We start from the raw sequence: 25,116 nt of genomic DNA, 5'->3' as shown, positions 1-25,116 counted from the left end.
CTTAAACTGATATTGACTTTTTTAGGTGGCTAAAACACGTTTTGTTGCTGCCCAGGTCCACAGCAATGCATTGCTTAGCTTCCGTGCTGGTACTCGTCTCCTGTCTGCTTCTCCAAACTAGGGACATGCCGAACGCCGTCTAAAGATTGTAGATCTGTTTTTTTTTTTATTGCTTTGGTAATTTCAATACGATCAAATGTATAATTAACAGAGATTGTATTGTTTTAAACACGTGGTATCGAAAAAGTATCAAAGTGTTAATACTTTTGACAACCATAATCTGTTGAATAGCTATCAGTCTATATTATTTAATGTATAACTACATTAAAAAAGCAACTTTCAAATTCCATTGTCTGCCAAAACATCTGTTGTCTTACACTTGCAAGGTTACTTTAACCAAAAACAATTCACTTATTACATTTAATAAGCTTTGCTGTCCTCCCCATTGTGATTATATCAAAGTCCTCAAACAAGTTTGATAAATAAATGTAATTATTGCATTAGTGCATTATTATTGTAAAAGATTATTTTAAGTTACGCAGGTAATGCATACATTGACAGAATTACACTTAAGTCTTACCAACAAGCTTAGGATATTTTTTTACTCCTAAATCTAATTTCAGAAACAAAAAACTGCTTCAAAAGGTCAAAGCCAGCCAAATGTCACCACCTCCCAGAGCGACTGAGAGATCAAAGTTCTTGCTTTAGAGGGTCAGACAGAATGTCTAATACAACCCACAAAGGATCTTTGGAGTAAGCCCCTGAAACCCAAGGGAATCACTCAGTGCTCTACCATAGAGCCTACATACTGGAACTGTCACCTAACAGCAAGAACGTACTGTGCTCAGACCTCCGTCTTGGTACTTTGTTAGTCGCATGTTAGAATGCGTTTCCCATCTAGAAGCTTCAGTTTCCTACCACAGTTTAATGATATGCATTTCATTTAAACTGAAGAATTTCCATAGATGTGAATATGAGTGTAAATGTGTTTATCCATGCATGTGTTAGTTCCGCAATAGACTGATAATCAACCCTATAGGGAAAACCTCAAGCTCCTTGTAATCTTATAGGAATAAGTGAGTACAGTGACATTACAACTTCTGTCTTGGAGTGTGCTGGTAAAGATAAACCCAAATGGAAGTTGAATGTTAATTTTCAAAAGGCACAGAGACTATACAGGGTATCAACCTGCAAACTTTTGGTTACTACACTCCCCTAGCCTCCTACAAGACTTCCAACTCTACAAAAAGCACAATCACCTGTAGAATGTCTTCAAAGTCCAGGAAGAATCTGCAGCAGATGTACTGTTTCATGCATCTTACTTAATGTAAAAGGGAGACTCAGAGATTACATGAAACTCTAAAAGCAGAAATCAGCAGTAAAGGTTGTATAGAAGCAGACATGCAAATCCATACTATCCATACTAGAAAGATATTTTAAATGTCTTTGTTCAGCAATAGCTTCAATAATGCCGTAAATGCCTATGAGACAGAAATCTTAAATGCAAGCTCTTATCACAGGGAGAAAAGATAAGAGACATGACTTTAAGTCATGCAGTCAAGTGGAATGAAATGCAGTATATAGTACAGATGACAGTGGGGGAGAAGAGGAAACATAAGCTCCCAAAACTACATATGCACATTGCAGACTGCAGAAGGGGTAGACACTGAAATACTTTACGAACCATCTGCACACAAACATTGCAATTACCATAAAAACACGTATCAAGATGTCTTAAGTATCAACATTGGGGCACCACTCCTTTAAAATATCTCAATATCAACTGCTGCCAGTTATCTTTAATGATTTTTACTCACACGCGTTATGAGAACAATATATCTGCCTGAATTTTTGAAACAGAATGTTACACAGTCTGGACTGCAGACAAACATTTAGACAATTGTTTATCAAGCTGTATAAGCAAACCAAAACTTTGAAGTGTTCCTCAGTGTTGTGCCCATAGCAACAATCAGTAGTCATAGGACAATCAAGTCACAATGCCAAAAATTTGAATTTTATGAAAAATAATCAAGCTAAGGTAATAACACTGGCCTAGATTAATTCCTTAAATATGATAGAACTTAAAGCTTGTGTTCTACATCCAAGGCCAAGGCCTGTCTCCCAGGTGTACTTCTTGCTGGCAGGCATATAATCTACTGTATCTTGCTCCTGCACAGACAGTGACCTACTTAAAAATCTAATGAAAGTTCACCCCCCTCTCTCATCAAAGTCGTACACACAAGGTTACCTGAACTCAGTGTCAACAAGGAGTCATTTTGAACATTTTCCAAAAACAGATAAGTAAACTTGTGAAACACCACATTTTCTGTGAAGTATACTGTAACAATCTGATCAGTGACTTCTCATCATGCTTGATTCAAGAAAACAAGATGAAAACAAGATGAAAACAAACGGAACCCTTTTGCCCATTTATCAGCAGGGCTCCCATATAAAGCTTCATGTATTCTATAGATGGCAATTTTTTGTTTGCTTGACTTGTTTGACCAGATGGTGAATCAATTCATCACCTCTTAATAACATTCAATCCACATTTTCCATGTTAAGAGGATTAAAAGACGGTGATCCACTCATATACAGTGGGTGGTGAGTGTAGATCACATGACACATTGCCAATTCAACATGCTGAAAGGTTGACTCCATTACTAAGGTGCTAACGTCACTTAATCAGACAGAGCAGTGTCAAGAGGAGACGCACCTGCCAACGTCACAGACTTTTCTAATCAAATTCTCAATGATAGGAGCCAGCTTCATGCTTATCAACTGACAATCTGTGCCACATTTTCAATGGTTATACAGATTGTTTTGTCAGTGGTTGATAGCGAGGTGTAAGTCGAGTGGATGATAAACCAAAGGGATAAAATTATATTCTAAAACAAAGTACTTCAGCTTCAGAAACAATGCTTTACTCTGTTGAAACAATAAATCATCACACTGCTCCTTATTTTACTTTTTCATACACCACCCAAAAATGGCAATTGCTTATCTTAATCTTGTAAAGGTTGGGAAAAATCACGTCTAATCTTTGTGTTTGTGAATAATCCGATAAACCAAATTGCGTTGATATCTGATTTTCCGCTAATCCCTTTGCCATTTTTTCTAAAATAAAGAGCATGCATTTATTTGTTTGTAACGTGTCATCTTTAGCTTTCATCTTTCAAAAGGTTTTTGTCTTGTTATACTTGGCCTACATGTGATACAGTAGTTTTAGATTAGTTTAGTTTAGTTTTTATTTATGTGTCATGCCAAAAATCTGGCCCATTCCACAAGTAGCCTGGCTTCAACTTTATGCAAATGAACAGCGTCCAACGCGATGCCCCGTCTCTCAGAATGCATTGCAGAGCTTTCTACATAGACAATGAATGAAAAGCATAGAAATGACAGATCCTGTGGACACGTACCATTAAGCTTTGTTTATACTCGTGCAAGACACCTCCGCAGAGCTGCAAGCATGCACAGAGGGGTTTATGATCAGCGCGTTGTTCGTTGCAGTATCCTCCAACACACCATGGGGGGTACAAACAAAATATTCTGTGAATAAGCAAGAAGTCAACGAGTGTTACCAGAAGAATGTCATTATCCAACATTGCGATCCCTCATACTTTTCCACACTTCCCTACAAAATGACTTATCTTTTGCCAGTGTGGTGGCGATCTCTCCCCATGAATTAAGAGTCATATGGCTTTCACTGTGGCCTCTCAAAGAAGGGTGGCAGATGTGTTTGTGAAGGTGAACCTGTTTGGCCAGTTTTGGCATACATGTTAAAATGAACTGCACGCCCTAGGCACCTAGTTACACATATTCAAAGGTGCCCGACCAAGCTCTGCGACAGCTTGCGGCCCGACGCAAAAGGCGCGATGACATCATTTTTGGCCTGCGGACACTGCATCAAGCATAAACCAGACTTCAATGTCATGTGTAGTCACTCCCCAAAGGCCCATTCTGAGCCAGGAAAAATGCTGTATGTGTAAAAGTTTAAAAAGAACTGCTACATACCTACAGTCTATCCTGACAAAGAGCTTTTTTCACCCAGGCTTCCTCCTGTAAGTAAATGGCTAATTTAAATGTTTCATATGTGAACAGCCAAGTTAGTCTTTGTGCTTCATCCATATTTACAAATTCAATATCTGTTTTTATCTTACTAAACAAAATATTGCGCAGTTCCCAGTAAAAAGGACAATAGAAAACAAAATGGAAGTCATTTTCTATATCAGTCAGACAGCACATTAAACAAATCTGCTATTCTGTCATAAATGTTACTGGAGTTGATGAAAGTGAGCTAAGTCCAAATGATGATCTGTGTTTACTCTACCTAGATGTAGCATATTTTAGTATGAAATGTATGGGATTTGAGCAAAAAAACAAAAACAAACCTCAAGTGTGACTAAGGACTCTTGTAGCAGGTGGAGTCTTTGTCCTGTGCCACTGTACAAAGAACACTGATCGATGATTGCAGAGTTACACTGCAACAGTTTGCTGATTTGCTACACAGTTTTAATCCCTCAAATATTGCCTGGAATGTAAATTAGACTGATTAAACCAAGATATTCTCACTAGGGAACAGCACATCAAAAGACGTCTCCTTAAGCAGATCCAGTCATTACCAGTGGTATGACATCTGAGTAACTGAATAGGCATGGCACTACCCGTGCTAGAGCATGACTTCTGTCCACCGTTTGATGCCTATAGAGTGCAGAACTTTGATCTAATTTTAGTGTGTGCCTTGCCCTTCACCCAAATACTCATTATCTGTGGCACAGCCGGAGTGGTGGTACAGTGCCAATCGGATGTACCATCAATTCTTGCTGAAGGAGTGAAGATTTTGCACTGTAGGAAATGAAAACAATTTTTTTTTTTTTTCTATGATGAAAATCTTGGGCTATGAGCCCAGCCATCTGGGTTAGGGAGGAACAAACCCAGCAAGGGATATGAGAGGAAAAATAAATATGTGCTTCTGTGGTAAGAAGTTTGCTGTCACTTGTTGCTTGGACCACAAACCTGCCCATCAACTTCTTCTGTGTATTCATGAATGACCTTAGACACCTTATGGATCGGTTGGAAGTTTCTGACTTCATTCCTAAAAGCTGTTAACACTGTTTATGTCATCCCTAGGTAGAATAGTCCATCTGAGTTGCACTCCAGTTCCTACTGATTGGTTAAATGCTATGACCTGCTCTATCAACTGTTTTCAAATGATCAAGTGCTCTGTAATTTGTCCTTTTTCTCTGTCATATCATATGAACACAGCAGAGGCTAGCCCGCTGCCATGCATACAACTCTTTTCCTAGTATCCTTATTTTTCTTTTTCCTCCTCTCTCTTTATAACAGTTCACTATTACCATCCATCTAAGATTTTTCTTTCCCTCACCAACTTTAAATATTCACTTCGTGTTCTTTCAACAATAGCTTACAAACACTTGGAAATAATTGAGTCTCATTGGGCTGACAAAAAAGGAAGCAGTGATCGTGCGCAGTGGAAGTGATCAAATATGGCCTTGAGCCAACCGTCTGTGTAGATGGTCTTTGTATTGCCATTGATCCGGGGGTGGATACACCCAAGGAATACATTATTTATGCACTTTTTTTTCTCCCGACAGTTGAAAGTAGTGAGTCACAAACAGTAATGGGATTAGATGGGCGATGCACCAGAAGAGCGGAAACCAGGGCCGCAGAGTATATGGGCAACCCTGATGACCAAAGGCAGTGGCCTCAACACAATGTGGTAGAAGGCTTTCATCTCCTAACAGAACAGTAATTGTCAAGATAATGTACTCCTCAACCTCAATGAACACAAGTTGCCATGTCATCATTACTATGGGCACAGAAAGTTCTAACAACCTCTTAAACCTCAATGAGTCAATCATATACCCCTGCAGTAAGCTGTTCAAGTCATTTCTTTTTCTTCCTGCAGGGCAAATAAGTAACTGTGTAATCATCAACTGTGCAATCTGCATCTGATTTTACCTCATGTGGAACGTTTATGTGGTTGTGCTTTCACTGTGTATCCATATAAATTGCAAAAGATAAAACAATAAATGTGATGATTTTGTTTTAGCATTTTTAGTGTCTCGGGTCATTAAGTTGCTAATTAGCTGAAAGAAGCTAAGCGCTTTCCCTCTCTTAAGTAACACAAACATGTTGGCTTCCTGATGCAGTCATGTACAATAATCCCATTACTTTCTGTCGAGTGCCTTTAGAAATAATGCATCTTAACATGTTCATAGCATTTAAATTATTAAAACTTCTGTGTGTCGGCGTGTTTATGTAAGTGTATGTGTGTGTGCATGTGAGTGTAGGGTTTGTGGGATGCCTTTAGGTTACACATATGTCTTGAGTATAAAACCTTCATAGCTCCACCACTTTATGATACAGTGTACTACATACTAATGCAGTATATTCCTGAGAATAATAATAATGCAGTACATTGCTAATATAAAATTCATATGTTCATGACTATTCTTTTAAAATAAGTAACATTATTCAATATTTTACATACAGCATTAAACAATTTCACTGTGAACATACATGTGCTACATTTCCAAGCAGGTGTGCAGCGGAGACTAGAGTTTCCTCTGCTGGAAACAAGCTGATTTTCCACTTCATACGGTAACAGCTAAACTGAGTTAACTGAATGCTGTCATTCAATGCTTGATACTTACTGTAACTCCTACACTGTCTCCTCTGCTTTATTGAAGACAGACAGGTTCAAACACATTATGGTAGTTAAAGGACCATGAACTGCCAAGATACAAAAGGTGTGGGTCATATCCACACCAAAGAGCTTTTCTACAAACATTTCTCATGCTCGCTGATTAAATAGTCTATCAAAGCCACAACTCAATGTTAAACAGCCCTTTTTCCCCTTTTCTTGGTACGGGCAGCATCTTTGTTGCTAAGCAACCATTTCTGCATTGTATTTGCATTGCACATCACATAGATCAGTTCTTGATTGAGTTGTAGGCCTGTGTCCAGTTCTGTAGCTGGTGATCTTTACTGTGTCTGTTCAACCAAGCCAGTTCCTCCTGTAATGACTCCAAACCATTGTTGCTGCTGCCAGACAAATTAACCAAATGATTTTCAGGAAAAGTCATTGTTTTCAACAGTGAATATGATTTCATAGATTAGCTATAGGTAGAATCACTAGTGATACAAAAATTTACATATAAAATCATGTGGATTTTTAGTTCAACATTATTTATCATGCAACAGTGTTTTTTCCTTTGTTCAATATATAGGCTGTAACTATTCCTGAAACTCTGTGAAGCTAATCAAAGCACACTCACACAGACACACAAAGAAGCACACACTTCAGAGCCAGTGCTATATAAGCCCCATGTCTCTGTGTATCTGTATGGATGAGCTCCAGGCTGTGACCAGCAGACCAAGAGTTGGACAGCTTGGCATCCCCTGAGGTGCCCCTGTTTCCCTCCTATTCATTCTTCCATCACAAGCAAAGCCCCAAGTGCTGGAGGATTTTACACTAATACATGCTCATTGATTTATAATTCACAGTGAGCATGCCGGCATCCAAGGCTAGGAATTACACATGCTGACAATAGCAGTGGTGCTTGTATACTTGGAAGTAAAGGTCAATGTTTAAATTTGGAGATTTACTTCCTGGCTGGTCAAACAGGAGTAGGCAATACAGCCCCTGCAATATCTAATGTGGCAGGCAAGCTGAATTTGCACTATGTGTGTTGAGTATTTCTGAGGACATGTACATTTCATCTGTCATGCATTGCCCACATGATAAGGATGGCAGGAAAGAGTTAGTTGCTGTGGTGCTGTCATCCACAATTTTATTCACAAAGCCATGTGATGTAATTTATATCCTATAGCCTGAATGTTTTAAAATGTTACTGTATATATAGACTCATTTGTGATCCAGTTAGCATGTGCCATTAAAAGAGACCTTTATTTAGTGTGGTTTACAGTTGTATGAGCTGATACATATTTTTTGAATAAAAATACTAAGTGGAATGGGTCCACTAACCATGGTAATATTAGGGGCTGTTCAGATGTTGCGTCTTTTGCGGGAAAATTCATTATTTTCCATGGTGACGACAGCACTCAAAACCTAAAGCGACAGTCACGGCGCGCGTCGGCAGTTTTTTTGAGGCTCATCTGCGGTGCACCAAGATGGAAAAATTACAACTTTTTCGAATGCAGCTAGCGCATCGCAGGTCATGCGACAAGAATTAACCAATCAGCTCCACAGGACGTCACAACATCCGGTTGAAAGGTCAGCCAAACTGATCTTCTGTAACTGAAGATGGAAGAGCAACTGATAATATTCATTCAGATCGCCGCAGACTGCTTGTGATTTGGACTGGTTGCTTAGTAATGGCAGACGCAATAGTAGCAGAACCTCCCAAGCACCTTGGATAAAAAGGATAAAAGCGGCGCGGCTGGCATTATCCGTGCAAATTCAGACATCTGAACGGTGTGTTCAGATGTTTCATCATGGACTGCCTACAGAGGTACATAGAATAATCATGATCTTTTTGATGATGTTGCAGTGTTATGGTATACTGTCTCAAAGAGTTTTGATACTGTTAAGCACTGTGCCCTTTTTAACTTCATGTCAATACTTAAAATATAAACTCTACAGTATAGTTTGTCACTCTTTACTGTTTAGATACAATGAAAATTTAAACAGACGTTTTACAATCTGTAAATACATATACAAATCGTGTGGTGACATAATGATGAATCACGATGTAAAGAAAGCCCATAGTGGGCAGACAGTGTTTTCACAGATAATGTCATACTGTAATGACAGACTACAAATTTAAGAGAGAATAAACATTCTGTCTGTCTCTCATTTCATACCAGTGGGATGACAGTTGAGACTTAGTTCAGGGGATTTTGTATCAATTAAGGTATATTCACAAGCACATAATTATAAAGCTTATTAATACCTGATAAAGTGCCAATCTGAATGGGCAAAAAATGTAATAAAATCGTGTTAAAACATTTTTGGTAATGGTTTACGATGATGTATTTTAAGGGATGGGGTAGTAAGATTTTATTGACTTATCTAAAGCAGGTCACCAGCTAATACATTACTAGTCAGTGGTATTATCATACCAGTTAATACCATGTTACAGCCCATGTAATCACTAGTGAAGTGAAAAATACAAATTTAAAAAATTATGTACCAATTTTTTATGTATTATTAATTTACAACTGATTTAAGGAGACCTTATGACATCCTGAAAGTCCTGAATTTTTTTAATCAGTTTTTTGCACTGTCAATTCGTACAAAACGTATTTTTCTCCATCTACCCAATAGCTATGCATAAACCAGCAAACACAGTCTCACACACACGCGTGCGCGAGCACACACACACACACACACACACACACAATAGCCCACATTTGCTCCAGACAAGCAACTGAATCATCAGACAACATCCCTCTGTAACCAAAAGGCGAACAAGAGTGAGACCGCAGCAGGCAGAGGATTATGCGCTGCCGTCAGAACCTCCATCGGCACCCTGAAAGACTCCAAAATGTCTAGAGCTTCCACTTCACAGTCAAACCTCTGGTAACACACTGAGTAGGGTAGGAAGAGGAAAGGAGAGAGCTGGAGCGATAAAGAGAGCAGGAGAGAAGCTGGGAGAGGAGAAGGAGTTCTTATCTACTCAGTACGTTTCCCAGCCCAGGAGCAACGGCATGACAAAGGTTGTAATGAGTCTCTCGCCCAACTGACAGCTATCTGAGATAATACCAATATAAGAAAGAAAACATGCAATAAATTAAAAGGGCAACACTGAATCACATCCCCTCCCCCCTCCCCTCCTCCCAATTTATTGGCAGTTTATGCAACAGCCTGAAATAGAGCAGGAGGCGACTGGACTGCAGTATATGGGAGCTCAGGAGCAATGCTTTTATGAAATTGGGTTGGTTGCACTTACTGGATAGCAGCCAACTGTCACCGTCTAATAGAAAAGTGCAGGTATAATATGAGCTTTTTGTGCCTGTACAGGAATTAATCTCCTGTCATCTTGCCTTTTTTCTTTTACACCAATAGAATAGTCAAGATTGACATATAGGCTCTAAAACCCAATTAAAGGAAGGGCCACCAAGTAAATGATTAACTACTGTATATGCTATTAGACCCATTATGTCCATTCTGGATTCCCTCAGTTTTCTATCATCTCTTGTTTCACTCTTTAACTGTGCTTTCAGATTGAAACATTGCTTTCTACAAGGAACCTTTTCTCACCAGGAGATGAAAACTCTTCCACAAGACCCAGAACAACATTGTGTGAACCTACAACACCTGGGGAGACAAGTCACTTCGTTCTCCCAAAACAATGGCAAGTATTCTGCTTTTAGTGGGGTAGGCGCTCTTACTATTCCCCACAGACTCCTTAAAGCATAAGCAACTAACAAACATCCAAGCCGTACTTTGGTCTATACCAGCTGTAAGCCCAAAGGAGGCCAGGATCAGTGACCTGCACAAAGAAGTGCAGGCCCAGTGTCCTGCTGAGAGCCTTTCATAGACTGGCAGAAGCGGGGTTATGGGAGCTTGTCCAATGTAAGAGACACAAGTGCCGTTGGAGAGTCCATAGTCCCCTCAGAGGCAGAGGAAGTATCCATGTACTGACATTTCTGCTATTGTTGCAATGAAAAGACTACTCTGACATATCCAGATCTACCTGTGAAGCATTAGTGGGGATACTGTAGTGTATGTAATGACCTAACCTTTCTGGGCACCAGCCTGGCCGCTCACAGCTCAAAGACACATTTTAAACAGTTGTCTGTTTAATACTATTTGAAATATCTTTTTAACTGACAATTTTTTTGCTAAAATAAACAAATGAGTGAAGTTTGGTCTTCTCAAATCCATGCACATATTTATGCTTTAATATGAATCTCTGATTAACAGAAATTGACATGTTTTAACAAAGTGCACATGCTGAATAAAACATTTCTCTAACCTTGATATTCAACCCTTCATCTGCTCTGCTAAGATCCATCATTTAATGGGACTATAGATTAAGCTTAACAAAACAGCACAAGAAAAAGAGTTGAATATGTAAGCAGCCCCTCTCCTTGATACAAGAGACACAGCATTTCTGTTATCATCTAAAGAGCAAAGCGGTCAATACTCTAAATTCTCTGCTTCACAGCTGAAAACTGGGGGTGCAGGGAAAAGATGAAGGTGGCAAAGTCACTGTAAGGACATCCAAAGTGGCTGATGGAGGCAAAACACAAAATGGATGGCTCCAACATTGGCCTCGCTATAAAAAGAACCAGTATCAATCTTTTCTTGCTATTATGATATAGGCAGGTTATTCTACTGTGTGAATATTTAATGATCCTTAATTAGTTTAAAAAATGGGACTAGTCAGTAATGGCATATAATTGGTTTGCCTGTTGTGTTTGCATGTTTGTGGCTCAAATGACTTATTACAAAGGGCACAGTGTCCCTTTACATACTGCAAAGGGGCACTGTAAAACATTATGGCCAATGATGTTACAGTACATGTCACATATGCACTTCACTTCACTCATCTGTTCCAACAAGAGACTACAAATGAACTGGATGTCAGCATATTTACATATGAGCTGGTGGTAATTATCTATTGAGGCAAAATCCAGCACTGGTATAACAATATCACCTGTTGCAATAGGGGATTTGTTTCATAAAAAACTTCTTAGTAAATACCTTCTTTTGCAGTTTTACCTGCATATTCTTTACTTCTCACATCTTTTTCTAGTTAAACCTCTCATGTGTGATGCTGGAATACATAGACTTTTAGGGTTTTTCAGGTGGCATTTGGTGGCTCGGGTAACTCCAAGAAACCTCTCTGATTCTTTCTGGATACAGAATTTAAATACTACAAGTCACAGGAAAGCACACTGCCCATTAATCAAGTCTTTTTTTGTCTTCATTCATAAAGAATAGTTGTGTTTTAGGGGGAAAACCACCAATCTCAGTTCTAACATGTGATTTTATTCTGATTTATAACAGCTGAGCTTGTAGTAGCAATAACATTCTCTTAAGTTTCCCATCATAATCAAGAAGAAACAGCATTTTGCAGGTTGTATGCTTGCACTATGCACTTGCTTTAGTGGAAGACTTGTGATAAGAGATGTACTAGGGGAAGCAAAAGTTCAGATCAAGGTTATAAAATAAGGTCTCTTCATTTAAGCCGCAAACACTGCTCGAGGACATTTGATCCTTGTTTTTTCTGGGGGAATAACCCAAAAGATTTTTTTCTCTTTTCCACTTGTTCTATCTCAACTGCCACATGGTAAGACATCCTCTGCCCCCTATTCTTAGCCAGCTATGTCACCCCTGACCCTTACTAATACTCCTTGTCGACACACATGGAAAGAGACTTTTCCAAAGGTGGTACGACACTTATTGCCCTCGGCAGCTTGCCCAGGAAGGTCACACTGCAAAGTGACACAGACAGCAAGGTCACTATCAATGGAAGCTGTTCATAGATCAGTCCTCAAGCTCCAGACAGCCTCTTCCTGGTTACTGTATCCCAAAAGGGCTACACTGCCACCAGCAGTCACTTAGCACATCATGTCTTAAACAGACACAAGACAGAAATCCTTTGTGTTCCTTTTCCTTATCTCTTTTGCCAAGCATTTCTCTTCTTCTTCTTTTTGTACATAAAAGAAACTGCAGCTCCACTACTATAGTATGTTTTATTTCTATGTTACTTATGGTGATGCTGTTAGCTAACTGCCTCAAATATAAATGCAAATTCAAAAAAAGAGCTACACAGTAAAACACACATATGCCCTTACTGTCAAATATTCAATAAAGAATATTGTGCTTAATACAGTTGGCCAATGCTTTTGTCATTTTTATAAGATTATGGTGAGTGCAGTAGTTGTCCTGTTTATCGGTCTTCTCCCAAATGTCTTTTAGGAAAGGGCTGTTATATTTTTGGAAACAAATAAATGAGCTTAATTTAAAATTAGCTTCATTGTGAAGCATACTCTATTAAAACAGCATTCTTTCCCCCTCCTTTTAGCGGCAGTCGACCATGATGAGTAAGCATATTCCATAAATGACCCAGCTGTTCGAGCATATTGTGTTTTGCCTAATCAGGGATTCAAAGGGGCTGACAACAGATCAGCCAAATCCGTTCACGGCTTGGTCTCCAGCTGACCAGACCTCCATTTAAGATAAGGTCTTTTGTTTGTCTCAGCCAGCTGGTGGTGTTTATGCTACAGATGTGTGGCTCATGATTGCTAGCATGAGTATGTTAATGCGTTTCTAAGTGACAGCAACAATTAAACACATGTAAATGGAAAGTATGTGGTGAAGGCACATAGCTGTGTGATGAATGTAAAAAAAATACTCCTACTGTACTAACAATATTACGCAGACACTAGTGACAAATGAATCTTTTGAATGTATTAGTTACCTAATTTAATTTAATTTAAATAAATAAATTATACTAACAAACAAGACAAAAGCCTTGTTTCATTTAGATCTATGGGACTCTTTCATTGACCAAGTTTGAATTTGATATTTACAAAGTACATAATCTTAACTATCCAAAGGTCATAGAGGGAAAAAAAACTTAAATTTGAAACCCAGTGTTTCAGTGTGTGATCATTGATTTTTCTTCCATGTCCTTAATGGACAGGCTAAAAATACGCTGTTCTGCTTCTGGGTACAGACCTTGTTTTTGACAGAGCTCTTAATACATCTGTCCTCTAAAGTCAAATAAGTATTCAACATGTACTTTGACGGAATGAACTATTTATGATATACAAATGTTACATAGTATACAAACTATTTACAAGTAAATTTATTCTTATATATTCTGGAGCATTTTACAAACTGAACCTGAAAGATCTTTATATGGCTGTCCAAAGATGCCACTGCATTGCATCTGATCTTTGAAACTCTGGAACAAATTCAATTCACTTTCAATCTCAGCTTCATTTTTCACAGCTATAAATGCATATCAAGTATCAAATATGTTTGATTTCTTTGATTTTGTGTGCAGCTATGTCACATTCTTTCTTTTAATAGATAGCCAAAAGGTAAAATATAATGTAATAAAAACATCTGCAAATCTTGACAAACTCAAACTTAATAACACAAATCTTTACTTTGAGGAGAGATTGACAGATATTACTATATTTTCATCATAATTTTCACTTTCACTGAAAAAACAATTAAAATCATGATGTGACATTTGTTGGGGTCTGTACCGAACAAACATGTTTTTTTACCTTAATCAAAAATTGCACTTGGCCATACCGCAATTTCGATAATATTTCCATTAATTGTGCAGCCCTACCTTAAAGCTAACCACATGATGAGGTATGACATGTTTAGAAAAGCTATCAATCAATCAATATCAATTAGTGGTATTCAAGGAATATTCATATTAATGAACCCTTACTTGACAATGTGAGGTCTCATGGTACTACTGGCAATATAAAAAACTGATTTGCAACTTCTATAATTGACTGATATTTTGCTCATATCAAACCACAAAGCATTATTGCACATATTATTACCAATGATTTATTATACTTGGAAGCAGGTGTGTCAGATTTCAGCTGCCTATTGGCATGCATGCATACTGATTCAAATTCTGTTTCTGATAATGTAATAAATCAAAAGCCCAGCATTTTTGCCATCAAAGTTGATTTCTGCCCCATGTGAACATGCTGTTAACAGCACTGAATAATCCCGGGGTAAAAGAGGGCTCCTTCCCTCTGTTCCGTCCATCCTGTGATTCAGTGGAAGCATAATATCATTGAAAATAGAGGGCCTTGTCTTTGACTCCTTTGCTAACATCAGACATGGGAGACAAACAGACTGCACACTTTATATCTCCTTTTACACAGAGAGAAGGGGATTATATACACTCAGGCAGGCAGTCTCACCTGAGCACACACACATACACATGCCTTATGTATGCACAATGCGCACATACACCCTACTTGCTTATACACACAGACACAGACGTATATTAGCACACACACACAGTCTCGCACCAATGCACATATACATAGTGCCTGAACCAAATCGTTTACCAAATCCAAAGAGCTGAAAGAGGCAGACACAGCATTGCTAATTCTGAGTTAAAGGAACTACAAGAAAGAGCAAAGTCGGTCTTAGTGCTTTCCTTTAACCATGCTACTCCATATCAGAGGCAATGCGTCAGTCCTACCATGGTTAACACTCAATAAAACATCAAAAGGGATGAAGCTCAGAGCTCTGGACAAATACACACCCACGCAGATACCAGATAAACTCCCTTTCACTCTTACACACTCTCTTACACATGTATGTACACACTATTAAGCATATCTGACATATACATACTGTAGATGTAGCTCATTAGATTAAATGAAGGCAGGCATAGTAGATGAGAGGTTTGCATCTCTTTCTAGAGGAAGCATACTACACCTCTTGAATGCTAAATGTGATTTCAATAGAACATTTGTGCACAGCTGCTTCTTGCAATCAAGCTATACATACAGGAGAACAACAGGCGATTTGAGCCACCTATAGCCGGTCAACGGCAGATACACAGGAGCTTTCATCAACTTCCTATCAGGCTCCATTTACTCCCAGTGGATGCAAGAGGAGAGACACTTCTTTTGAAATTTTTATATCCAGAGGCAAAGGCATTTAATGGTCACTGTTTTGTATGTTAAATGAGGAGGTGGCATTATAACGTTCTGCCCAGGCCAAAGTTGGGCTTTGACAGCTTAGACAGGCCATTTATTATTCAATTATTTTAAATATTTCAGGGGACCAACAGGATGCTCATGCAATCATAAATATTTCAACCGTTGCCTTACAAAAGGAGGTAGCCTTGCACTTGTCTGCTATTGATCAAGAGGGCAGCAGATTCACCCTTCCCAAACAAGAAACACAATCGTATACCTTTATCTTTGTCTGTTAGTCTGTCTCCTTAAAACAGTCTTAATATCCATCTGGAAAGGAAGTTGGCAAGCGAGAGATATAAAGAAATTACTGTATCATCACTTTCCCCATTTGGAGAGAGAGTAAGAGTAAGAAAAACAGAGAGATAAAGACATGGAAAGAGATGCATTGCTGGACCAAAATCACACTGACAAACTTATATATACATAGAAACTGAAGGTGAAGGTATAATGTAGGGCATCTGAGATAGTGTAATACTGTACACAATCAGTTCTCTGTGAGCAGAGATAAAAGGGACAGAGCAGTCACCATTATGAATAAAATGTGGCTACTGTACAAAAGTAATTCCCTGCACTCATTGATACTAGCTGTTGCAAAGACAAGGACAAACAACCACCGCAATTATGCCCCTTCCACTAGCAGCCTCCCTTGGTGAGAACCGCTATGTAGCAAGGAAGCAAAGAGATGAATTGCTTTGCAGACAGACATCTCCCCTCTCAGCAAACACACATGCACAAGTATGCAATTACACATTGATACATTTTCTCTGCAGAGGAGAGTTGCATTCCAAAAGCCATCAAAAACAAAGCAATCATGTTCTCTGCAAGTGCTGGGACATGGTATTGTATTATTAAGACATTTATCCCAACTTTGCACTTTCTGTAAAACTGACTAAATACAGTCTAGGATAAGACTCATGCACCTTTTCCATCTTCCTTTCTCTCTTTCCCACTTGGCTGTATCTTTCATGCTGAGCTTTTCGGCTCCCTAATCTGTCTTGTCTCAAAAACCTGGAGGGTGCTATTAATGCACAAGAGCCCATGCATGTGTCCTTACCTTGAAATACCATCCAGAACCCTATAATCCACACGATAAGCTGTCTGAAGCTCGGTGCTGCTCCACAACAAAGAAAAAGGGCAAAAATCCTTCAAGTCTCTCAGAATCAGAACCCAACTTAAAGCCTTTTCTGATTAGAACTTACTTTTTTGTGAACAGGATGTCCTTCATTGATTCTGTACATAATCCATTCCCCTTTACTTCCCTGGTTCAGGAGAATTTCTTTTGGGTTGCTTTCCCCTGATATTCCACCTTGGCACAGTGAAATAGTGTTATGTATTCTACTGGAAAATGCGTGTGTGAGAGACTGAGCAAGAGAGAGAAAGAGGCACTGTAGGATCTCTTCTGGTGCGCACTACCAGCTCCACTGCAAGTGAATCCAGCCAGTCTTCACAGCTCTCCTCCTGCCTTCAGGAATGAAATTCAGCATCCGCTGTTCATCCCCACAACAAGGGGAGGGTGTCCCCCCCAGATGGAAACTTTCAGACACCTCTGCCAAAGCTATAAGAGGTGGTAGTGGATGCCCTGATTATGTGTTATTTTCCTCGATATCCTCCCTCCTCAATGGGTTTTTTCTCCTTTTCCTTCTCCAATTTGTCTGTTTTGCAGCTCTCTCCTCTTTAGAACAGGATCTCACAGAATGGATGCTGAGAAAGAAGCGGAATGAGGCGAGCCGCTTGTTCTCCCGCTTCGCCTCTCTCTCTCTTTCTCTCTCTCTCTCTTCTCCCTCCCTCATACATGCCCCCTCCCTGCTTCTCACTACACCTCCCCACCCTTTCATTTTCTCTCTCCTCCTCTCCTTCCCTCTCATACACACACACACACACACACACACACACACACACACAGAGATATGCACTTCTCTAGGTCTGGCTTTTCACAATTACTGCTGTGCCATTGCCAGCCATGTCATACAGAAAGGTTCACCACCCATACTCCTCAGAAAAACAAATAATGCTTGATAAATATGTAAAAGTTAAATAGATAAGAAGAAAAGGAGCAGTAGCATTGAAAAGGGCACTGAGCCAAGAGGCAATCTAATTTCCTTTCTTCATCCTTGTTACCCTATTACTAAATATCCCTAGAGTTTACATTGTTTTACATCTCTATTTTGTCAAAACTTTTTTGATTAGTGCAGTATGTTCAGTAGTTGATGCTGGTCAACAGTCAAGAGGGAGTGAAGAGGAAGACGAAAATAGCAAGCAAGAGAGCAGCACAGTGCATAGAAACAAGGACAATACATGTGCAGTAGCACAAGTATAATTATATAATTAGCCACCTAAACAAATTGCCAGAAATTCTGTTATCATCGTCTGTACATACACAGTGATTACTAGCCCAGAGGTATAGCACAATAACAATGTGAAGAACAATTAGAAACAAAATAAAATGCTGAAACGTTTCTGGAAAAGCCTCCCACACTTACAGTATCTCACCTCCACACATGTGTTTACTGGGAGACCATTCATGGCATACTCAATTTGTCATGTACTAAGAGCTGTATGACAACAATACATGCTGTTTTCACACACCTACTGTGAATAACTAACATTACTATAGCCAGGCAATTATCTTGCCTGGACTTCACGGCCCAAGTGAGGTTGCTTGTTTTTTGTTTACTGCTATGTGTAACCCCACACACGTATATTAATTATCATCCCCCGCAGAATGACAATTTAACCTGTCAGTCATCTATAGCTTGAACCGGACACAAATAGTATGTTGATTACATATTGGTTCCATTTGCTCTCTGGTCTTGATAAGAGGATGCTGACCTAGATATTATCAAGGCAAGGTCGCATCTCATCAGCACCTTGTCACCAATGCTCTGAGCCAAATGTTAAAGTGCCTTCGGCAGGATCACTACTGTATTCCATCCATCATGTATGCACCTTGGGGAGTCATGTCAACAATGTCATAATGTTTACCCGAAAAAAAGTGCAGTTTTGAACTAAACAAACCATCTCACACAAGGATATTATCCGGGATGTCCATTATTTTCTTCCTCAAAAACTACAGTCTAAAAGGCAATGCAGACTAAGGGCATATGATCTGCGTCATCGTGGGTTGTCACGTGTCACCATGTCAGAATAAGTCACTGTCCTACGTCAACTGCACTTTTATCACATTTGCTGACAGGATGGCACATATCTGCTTCTGTACCTTGACTACTTCTGACTGGACAGGCATCAATTGAGACTCTGACACTGACACGACACTTCACGACGTGGTCTGTGTGTGTTGAACTTACGTGTGTTTGTACAAGACCCTTGGCTGCTCCAGTGAGGTAATGCTCAGCTTAAATTACAAGATGGTAGTTGTATTAAAGGTGGGGCATGCGATTCTGGTGAAATCCAATACCATGACAAATACCTTGACAGAGAGCAAACAACGATACAGCAAGTAATGTAACTAACGTTAGCTAGGTTGTGGGTTTTCAAACTGTCACTACAGTTACTACTGTGAAGCTGACATGCAGAGAGGACGAGACGTTTCCCAGAGCCAGCACACCAGCTCCAGACAGTGATACTCACAACTCTCCTGCTACTATAGCAAACATCACAACAACAGCATATGGTGACAAACTAGAAAGTAACCTGAATGTCCGTGGGCAAATCATTTAACATTACCTGACACTAATCATGGCTGGAATAGTGCTGTGTTTTTTTTTTTCTGCGCACACAGAACGGACAGCTAGCAGACAAAAATATGTGTAATCGCATACCCCACCTTTAAAGGTTTTATTGATAACATTTTTATGTAGACAAATGTTTTTAGGAGCTTTTAGAAAGGTGCAGAATTTTTTTTTACTAAAAAACAACAACAAAAAACCCATTATGATTGTGAATTAATCATTTTAAAAATTTTGACTTGTCCAAAATTAATGTTTTGTTTATCTCTGTGTGAGATGTCTGACGTTTAGTTCCTGCTTCTAACAAAGCTTGTGAGCCAATAATATAATGACGTTGGTATCACGAGGTATAGCTGCCAGTTAGTGTGGAAAAAACAGACAATGACGTTAGCACAATCTTAGCTGTCTTAGCTTAATCGTCCGAATAACAATAACGCACAAAATTACAATTCTGCATATTTAAACAAAATCGTCAACAACTACCTACAGCCATAGTCCTTACAACCTTAACTAATGTGTTGTCACCAGTTAAATTGTCAAAATTAGAAAAATAACAGCTTTAATCCCTGAGGAGCTTATGGAAAAACGGTCGCTCTTCTTTAAGAACGGAATGGATGTGGGATCCCAACTTTATGAGACACTTCGCTGAGGGTACTTGTGGCTAGCTAGCCATGTAGCCAGCTGCATTGAGCTCAACAGCTATGGTACTCATGTTAATATAAAAATCTGAAAATACTGACATCATACAGTCATCCTTTCTCCCTGTAGCCATCGTTGCTGTGTGGCTCTCAGCTGTTTTATGTTAGGTCAACACTACACGCTAGCTAACATCAACTGTATCTGTCTGTCTAATGTCGAGCTCTGTGGGTTTTAATAGCATCCCTACAATGTACTGTACTGTACTCTTTGATTGGATCAAAATGTAAATATTTACCTAATGTCTTATAGTGTAAGGATGATTGTAATTTCCTTTTACGGTAAGTGTTGCAATATAGGGCCCCTATAATTATTCAATGATGGAAAAAAGGGTTATTTTCATTTTGTAGCTAGCCATTTCCTAAGATTACCATAGATAACGTTACATGAAACACCACCGCACAAAGTAAGCTAAATTTATAGCTAATGTATAGCTATATGTTACAAAATGAATTCATTACTCTATCACGAAAGATTCATCACTTGACATGACTGAGTCTGTCTGAGTCTAACTCCACTCGACCATGAAATATGCAGGTTGTGCAACGAACTGGTAACCACTGAAAATGGAAGGGGGGAGGGGGAGTGCGTCTTGTGGCTGAATGTTATCGATAGCACCTTTAAGCTTCTCCTATATTTAAAATGTGTGCATATATATGACTCAAGCTAAATTAGCATTATTAAGCCAATTATGGGCCAATACATCATCTGTGTATGGTCTAGAATTAATTACAAATTTGACAATGTAGACTGTATCAAGGTATTTTGTAGTAAAACCTCTCAGCACTTATACATATAATTTGTATTTGTACCAAAAAAACACTTGCCAGGACAATCCCTAGTAATGTATATACAAAAAAAACGCAAAAAAAAAAACAGCCACGTCAGTTCTGATGGGTACGTTTGTCCCTAATTCTCATTATTTAGCTAAAACTCCCCATTACATTACAAAACAAAAAACTAAATAGCAATAATTATTTCAATAATATAGACTGTAAGTGTTATAAAAGTGCCACAAAACCTGATTTAAATGTACGATAATGTAAGTCAGTTCATCAGGGTGGTAGAGCGGGAGGCATGATGGCGATTTAAAATTTGAAACGTATTTAAAGTCTTTCTACATTGTTAATTTTTTCATGTTCTAATCACAGGAGACTTTCATTTCTTAGGTAATTTTCATTCCAAGCAAAAATATTTTTATTATGACATTATTATGTTCAATGACATAACAAGTAATTTTATTTGTTTACGATTTGTCAAGGCTGACAGTTGATGGCTGAAATCAAATGACATATGTTATTGGCACAGCTATTCTGACATTCTATACCTTAAGTGTGATATGATAGGTGAGAATTTTGCCAAAGCTAAGTAGCATTGTCTGATGTCATGTCCACACTAATGCAGATAAATGTGAAAATGCTGTTCATGTTGTGAATCTTTTCCATCAACATTTAAAAGTCACCAGAGCTGTGGAGCAGCTCCCTTTCCTGTCACATTGACATGTTAAAAAAGAATATTCCACCCTTAACTGACATGAAAAGATCTGCAAACAAAGGCCAGAAGTGTGAACATAGCGGAACAGTGAAGAATGGTTGACAATAAAACACTAAGCAAAATGGCTCCACATTAGCTCCACTACATGCAGGCGTGATGGGAAACATCTCAACCACATCCTCAACTATGGACAATAGAGGCTAGCATTTTCAAATTGTTGCTCAACATCCATACTGCAAGAAAAAAAAAAGAAGAAAGCACATACACTTCCTACATCTTCCTACTGCTCTTTTTAAACAGTCGGTGCATTACGACTGCCAGATGGTACAGTGTGTGGCTGAATGATCAAACCGTTTTGACAAACATTGTCAGATACTCAACTTAAAAATGTCATGAACGTTCTAAAAGTGAAAGCAGCCTTCAATATTCATCACAAGTGTTTACTGCAAGTGTCTATGCTAAAATAACCTCTCTCACTCTCTCGCTCTCTCTCTCTCTCCCTCTCTCTCCCTCTGTGGTACAGCTTGCAGATAAGCCTGGATAAGCCCTCTGGCTGAGGCACCAGCACGGCCCTTCCTGAATGTCATTATCGAGGTAGCATAGTTTCCAACCAACTGTCCACAGTCCGGGCCCACGTTCCAAAACAGCCAGCAACTACAACCCATTTGCCGTTTGATTGTCACTGCAACTTGACTTTTTTGTATCCACTCCTTTTTTCCTTAAATGTCAGTTTAAACATATCAAAAACCAACCAACAGCAACAGCAAAATCAGGAACCTAAACAAAGCTACATTTAATGATAGCTTTTGTAATCCATAACCACAATATTTCTCTAACAAAAGCAGTTTTGTTTCCTAACCTTAACAGTACCCAAACCATAATGTAGCTGCCATGCAATTCAAACCATAATCACTCGCAATCTGGGGGTTTTGCAGAATTTCCCTAATACCATAACTTACAGTTAAAGACAGAGGACAAAAAACATGGCTTTACACATTGTTTTCACTAAGCAGATTTGTTTTTTGTCCCAGGACCCTAAACTATTAGAGAAACTAAACTGGGATTCTCTTTGACAGATCCAGTTTCATCTAACAAATTACCATAGAAACAAATCACACAGCACAATTCAGCACTGCTGCCAAAAGGAGGTGAGCAAATGATCCTGGTTCAGTGTCATCTGGAGATATAGCCATAACAGCCACTAAGGAGCATTGATGCTTACTGTCAGTTAGGCTTGAACAGTATTAGTGTATGGGTGGTTTTAGCCAGTTGATGGACATGTGCTGAACAAAAATGAATGAAAAAATATATAATAAATACTGTCTCCACAGAATATTAAGGCTTTGTGTCCTACCCTAGAGGTATATGTTGGCCTCTGTGCCACAGGAAAGAGATACATTATGGCAATGTTGTTACAACTCCTGCTGGCTCACCACAGATACAACTTTAAAAAATACCCTTTAACAGACAAAATTAATAATAATAAAACATATTTAGAGATAAAACAATACTCTAAGTTGTATATGCCCATTAAAACTTGTTTTGAGGAACAAAACAAAGGTTCAACAGGTTGATGACACTCATCACCTACCTTACAGAAGGCAGTAAAGCCAGCATCCTGATGGCAGCGAGATCCTGAGGTTGTGTTTTACCTGGACCTTAGTCACAGATCTTTCTTCGGTCTCTCTCCAGGTCATTCTGTCTCCATCCCCTTTCAACAACAAACAAAAAAGTAAAAATATTTTTTAGATTACATTTTGGTCTTACTGTATATAGGAATGTGAATGTGAAAAAACTCATGTAGACTATTTAATCTGTCATATGTGGAATTTGGACTTTTGGATTATTGTTTGTTTTCAGTAATACTCCACTTTTGTCCGCTGCCTTTCTGTATTTCTACAAGTTTCATCATTGTCAACATCTCATCCTTTTAATTATCTCCATAGGCTGATGTCTGCAAGGTTGTCAGAAAATGTGCTGACTGTTGTTCCACATTTTGCTGTATCCATTATATTTATTCTATTTATAAACCCCATTAACATAAGCTATATCATCTCCAGTCCTCAAGGATAATAACTAAATTTTTATACTATTTATTTCTCTCTAAAACACAGCAGGTATGACGCTGACTTGCTTATCCACACATTGGTCATGTTCATAATTTTCATTGGTGGGAGTTAACATAGCCACCAAATTTACTAACAGCTAGCGTTAGCTGGTTAGGTAGTAACGTTTACTAACCTAGTTAATGTTAGCTGAAGTGCCGTTGTAAATTAACAAAGTCAACTAAACGATATACCCGTAGGAAAACGCTACTATCCATTTAAAGGGTACCTGTCAGGTCTCGCTCCTAACTTAGTTTAACAGTTAACTCCTCTGTACGTGTGCGCTCCTTAAATTGGGAGAGCCACGCTAAATGTGATTTTGACCAAACTCAGTGGGTTGATTCACTCACTTTCGTTAACCGCTCCATTAATGTCACAAGCTAAATGGAGCTCAGCTTCTTCTCAGAACCATATTGGTAGACCACAATGCAGTTTGGCTTTCATAAGGTAACAAGTATTTAGCTACTGTCCAGTCCACCCTGCATTACCCAAAAGATGTATTCATCCCTCAACAACGATTTAATATGCTTTAGCGGCAGCAAAGATAAATATATATACATGTATATATTTCCAAATGCATCCTCTTCTGAGGTCTTTAGGCACTTTTTGGGCTAACTTACATAAGCACACACACTACTTATGGGCAGTCAGAAGACCTGCACAAAACACAGGCACAGACAGGTAAAATCTCGCCAGTTATTTGTGACACTCACCTTCCGAAGTTTTGTAGTTTTGCAGACTGGAGACTTTGAATGGGCGGGATAACTGTCAATCATTCTTTTATTTGGCCAATCAGAGGCTTACAATCCTCTGTCAATCAAAAATTAATTTCACCAATAAGCAGCCTGAAACAGTTGTCAATCCGTTTTTAATTCGGCTAATCATCTTTCTCGTAGCGAGAAGGGGGCGGTTCGACACGAAGATGCAAAGTTGCTTTGTTTCTCAATGTCTAAGTTTTTAGCTTTAGTTATAGGATCAAAGTATCTCTTTGTGATCAGGTGATCTGGGTGTAGGTGGCATTACCTCTCATCTGTACCCCCTCACATCTCAATTGACATCATTAGCAAAAAGGCATTTGTGTGGATTTAACTGTTGCCCATGAAGCTGGTTGGCCTCTCACATTCAAGTTTGATTGGCATTATACATACTCTATGGTTTGTTTGTTCTTGCTTTTCTTGCTCTTTGTTAATCTTGTGGGTCTAGCATCTCTGGTTGTATAGCATTTGGAATCATTAAAGCTTGGGATTCCCACAAAATGTCTGACACTTTTAGCCTTGAGGTAAATGAAATGGTTCATCTCCACCCCATTGATCAACAGTGGAATTGAAACTCTGACATGTTAAGGGAGAACTAATTACGGGGGGCATACCTCATTAAGCCTCATTAAAATAAAGATTAGAAAGACACCCAGCACATTCCTGTGATCCAGAAGTTTTATC

At 38.9% G+C, this 25,116-nt stretch overlaps 1 protein-coding gene across 9 annotated transcripts in view; it reads right to left on the bottom strand.

The window, feature by feature from the left end:
• Positions 1–24,435, bottom strand: part of lingo2 (leucine rich repeat and Ig domain containing 2) — a 215,139-nt gene extending 190,704 nt beyond the window's left edge. For 3 of the 9 annotated variants that reach the window (XM_044205719.1, XM_044205722.1, XM_044205718.1), the window contains exon 1: positions 16,751–17,439. The gene's annotated coding sequence lies outside the window, so the exon portion shown is untranslated. Of the gene's footprint in view, positions 1–16,750; positions 17,448–23,163; positions 23,284–24,027; positions 24,126–24,390 lie in introns of those variants that run through there. The other 6 variants (XR_006378949.1, XR_006378948.1, XM_044205720.1 and 3 more) reach the window with 5 other exon arrangements.
• Positions 24,436–25,116: the final 681 nt, after the last annotated feature.

This window comes from Siniperca chuatsi, linkage group LG8 (assembly GCF_020085105.1).
Source record: "Siniperca chuatsi isolate FFG_IHB_CAS linkage group LG8, ASM2008510v1, whole genome shotgun sequence".
Taxonomy (NCBI): Eukaryota; Metazoa; Chordata; class Actinopteri; order Centrarchiformes; family Sinipercidae; genus Siniperca; species Siniperca chuatsi.
The sequence above is the reverse complement of the archived record's forward strand: the minus strand, read 5'-3'. Positions and strand labels throughout refer to the sequence as shown.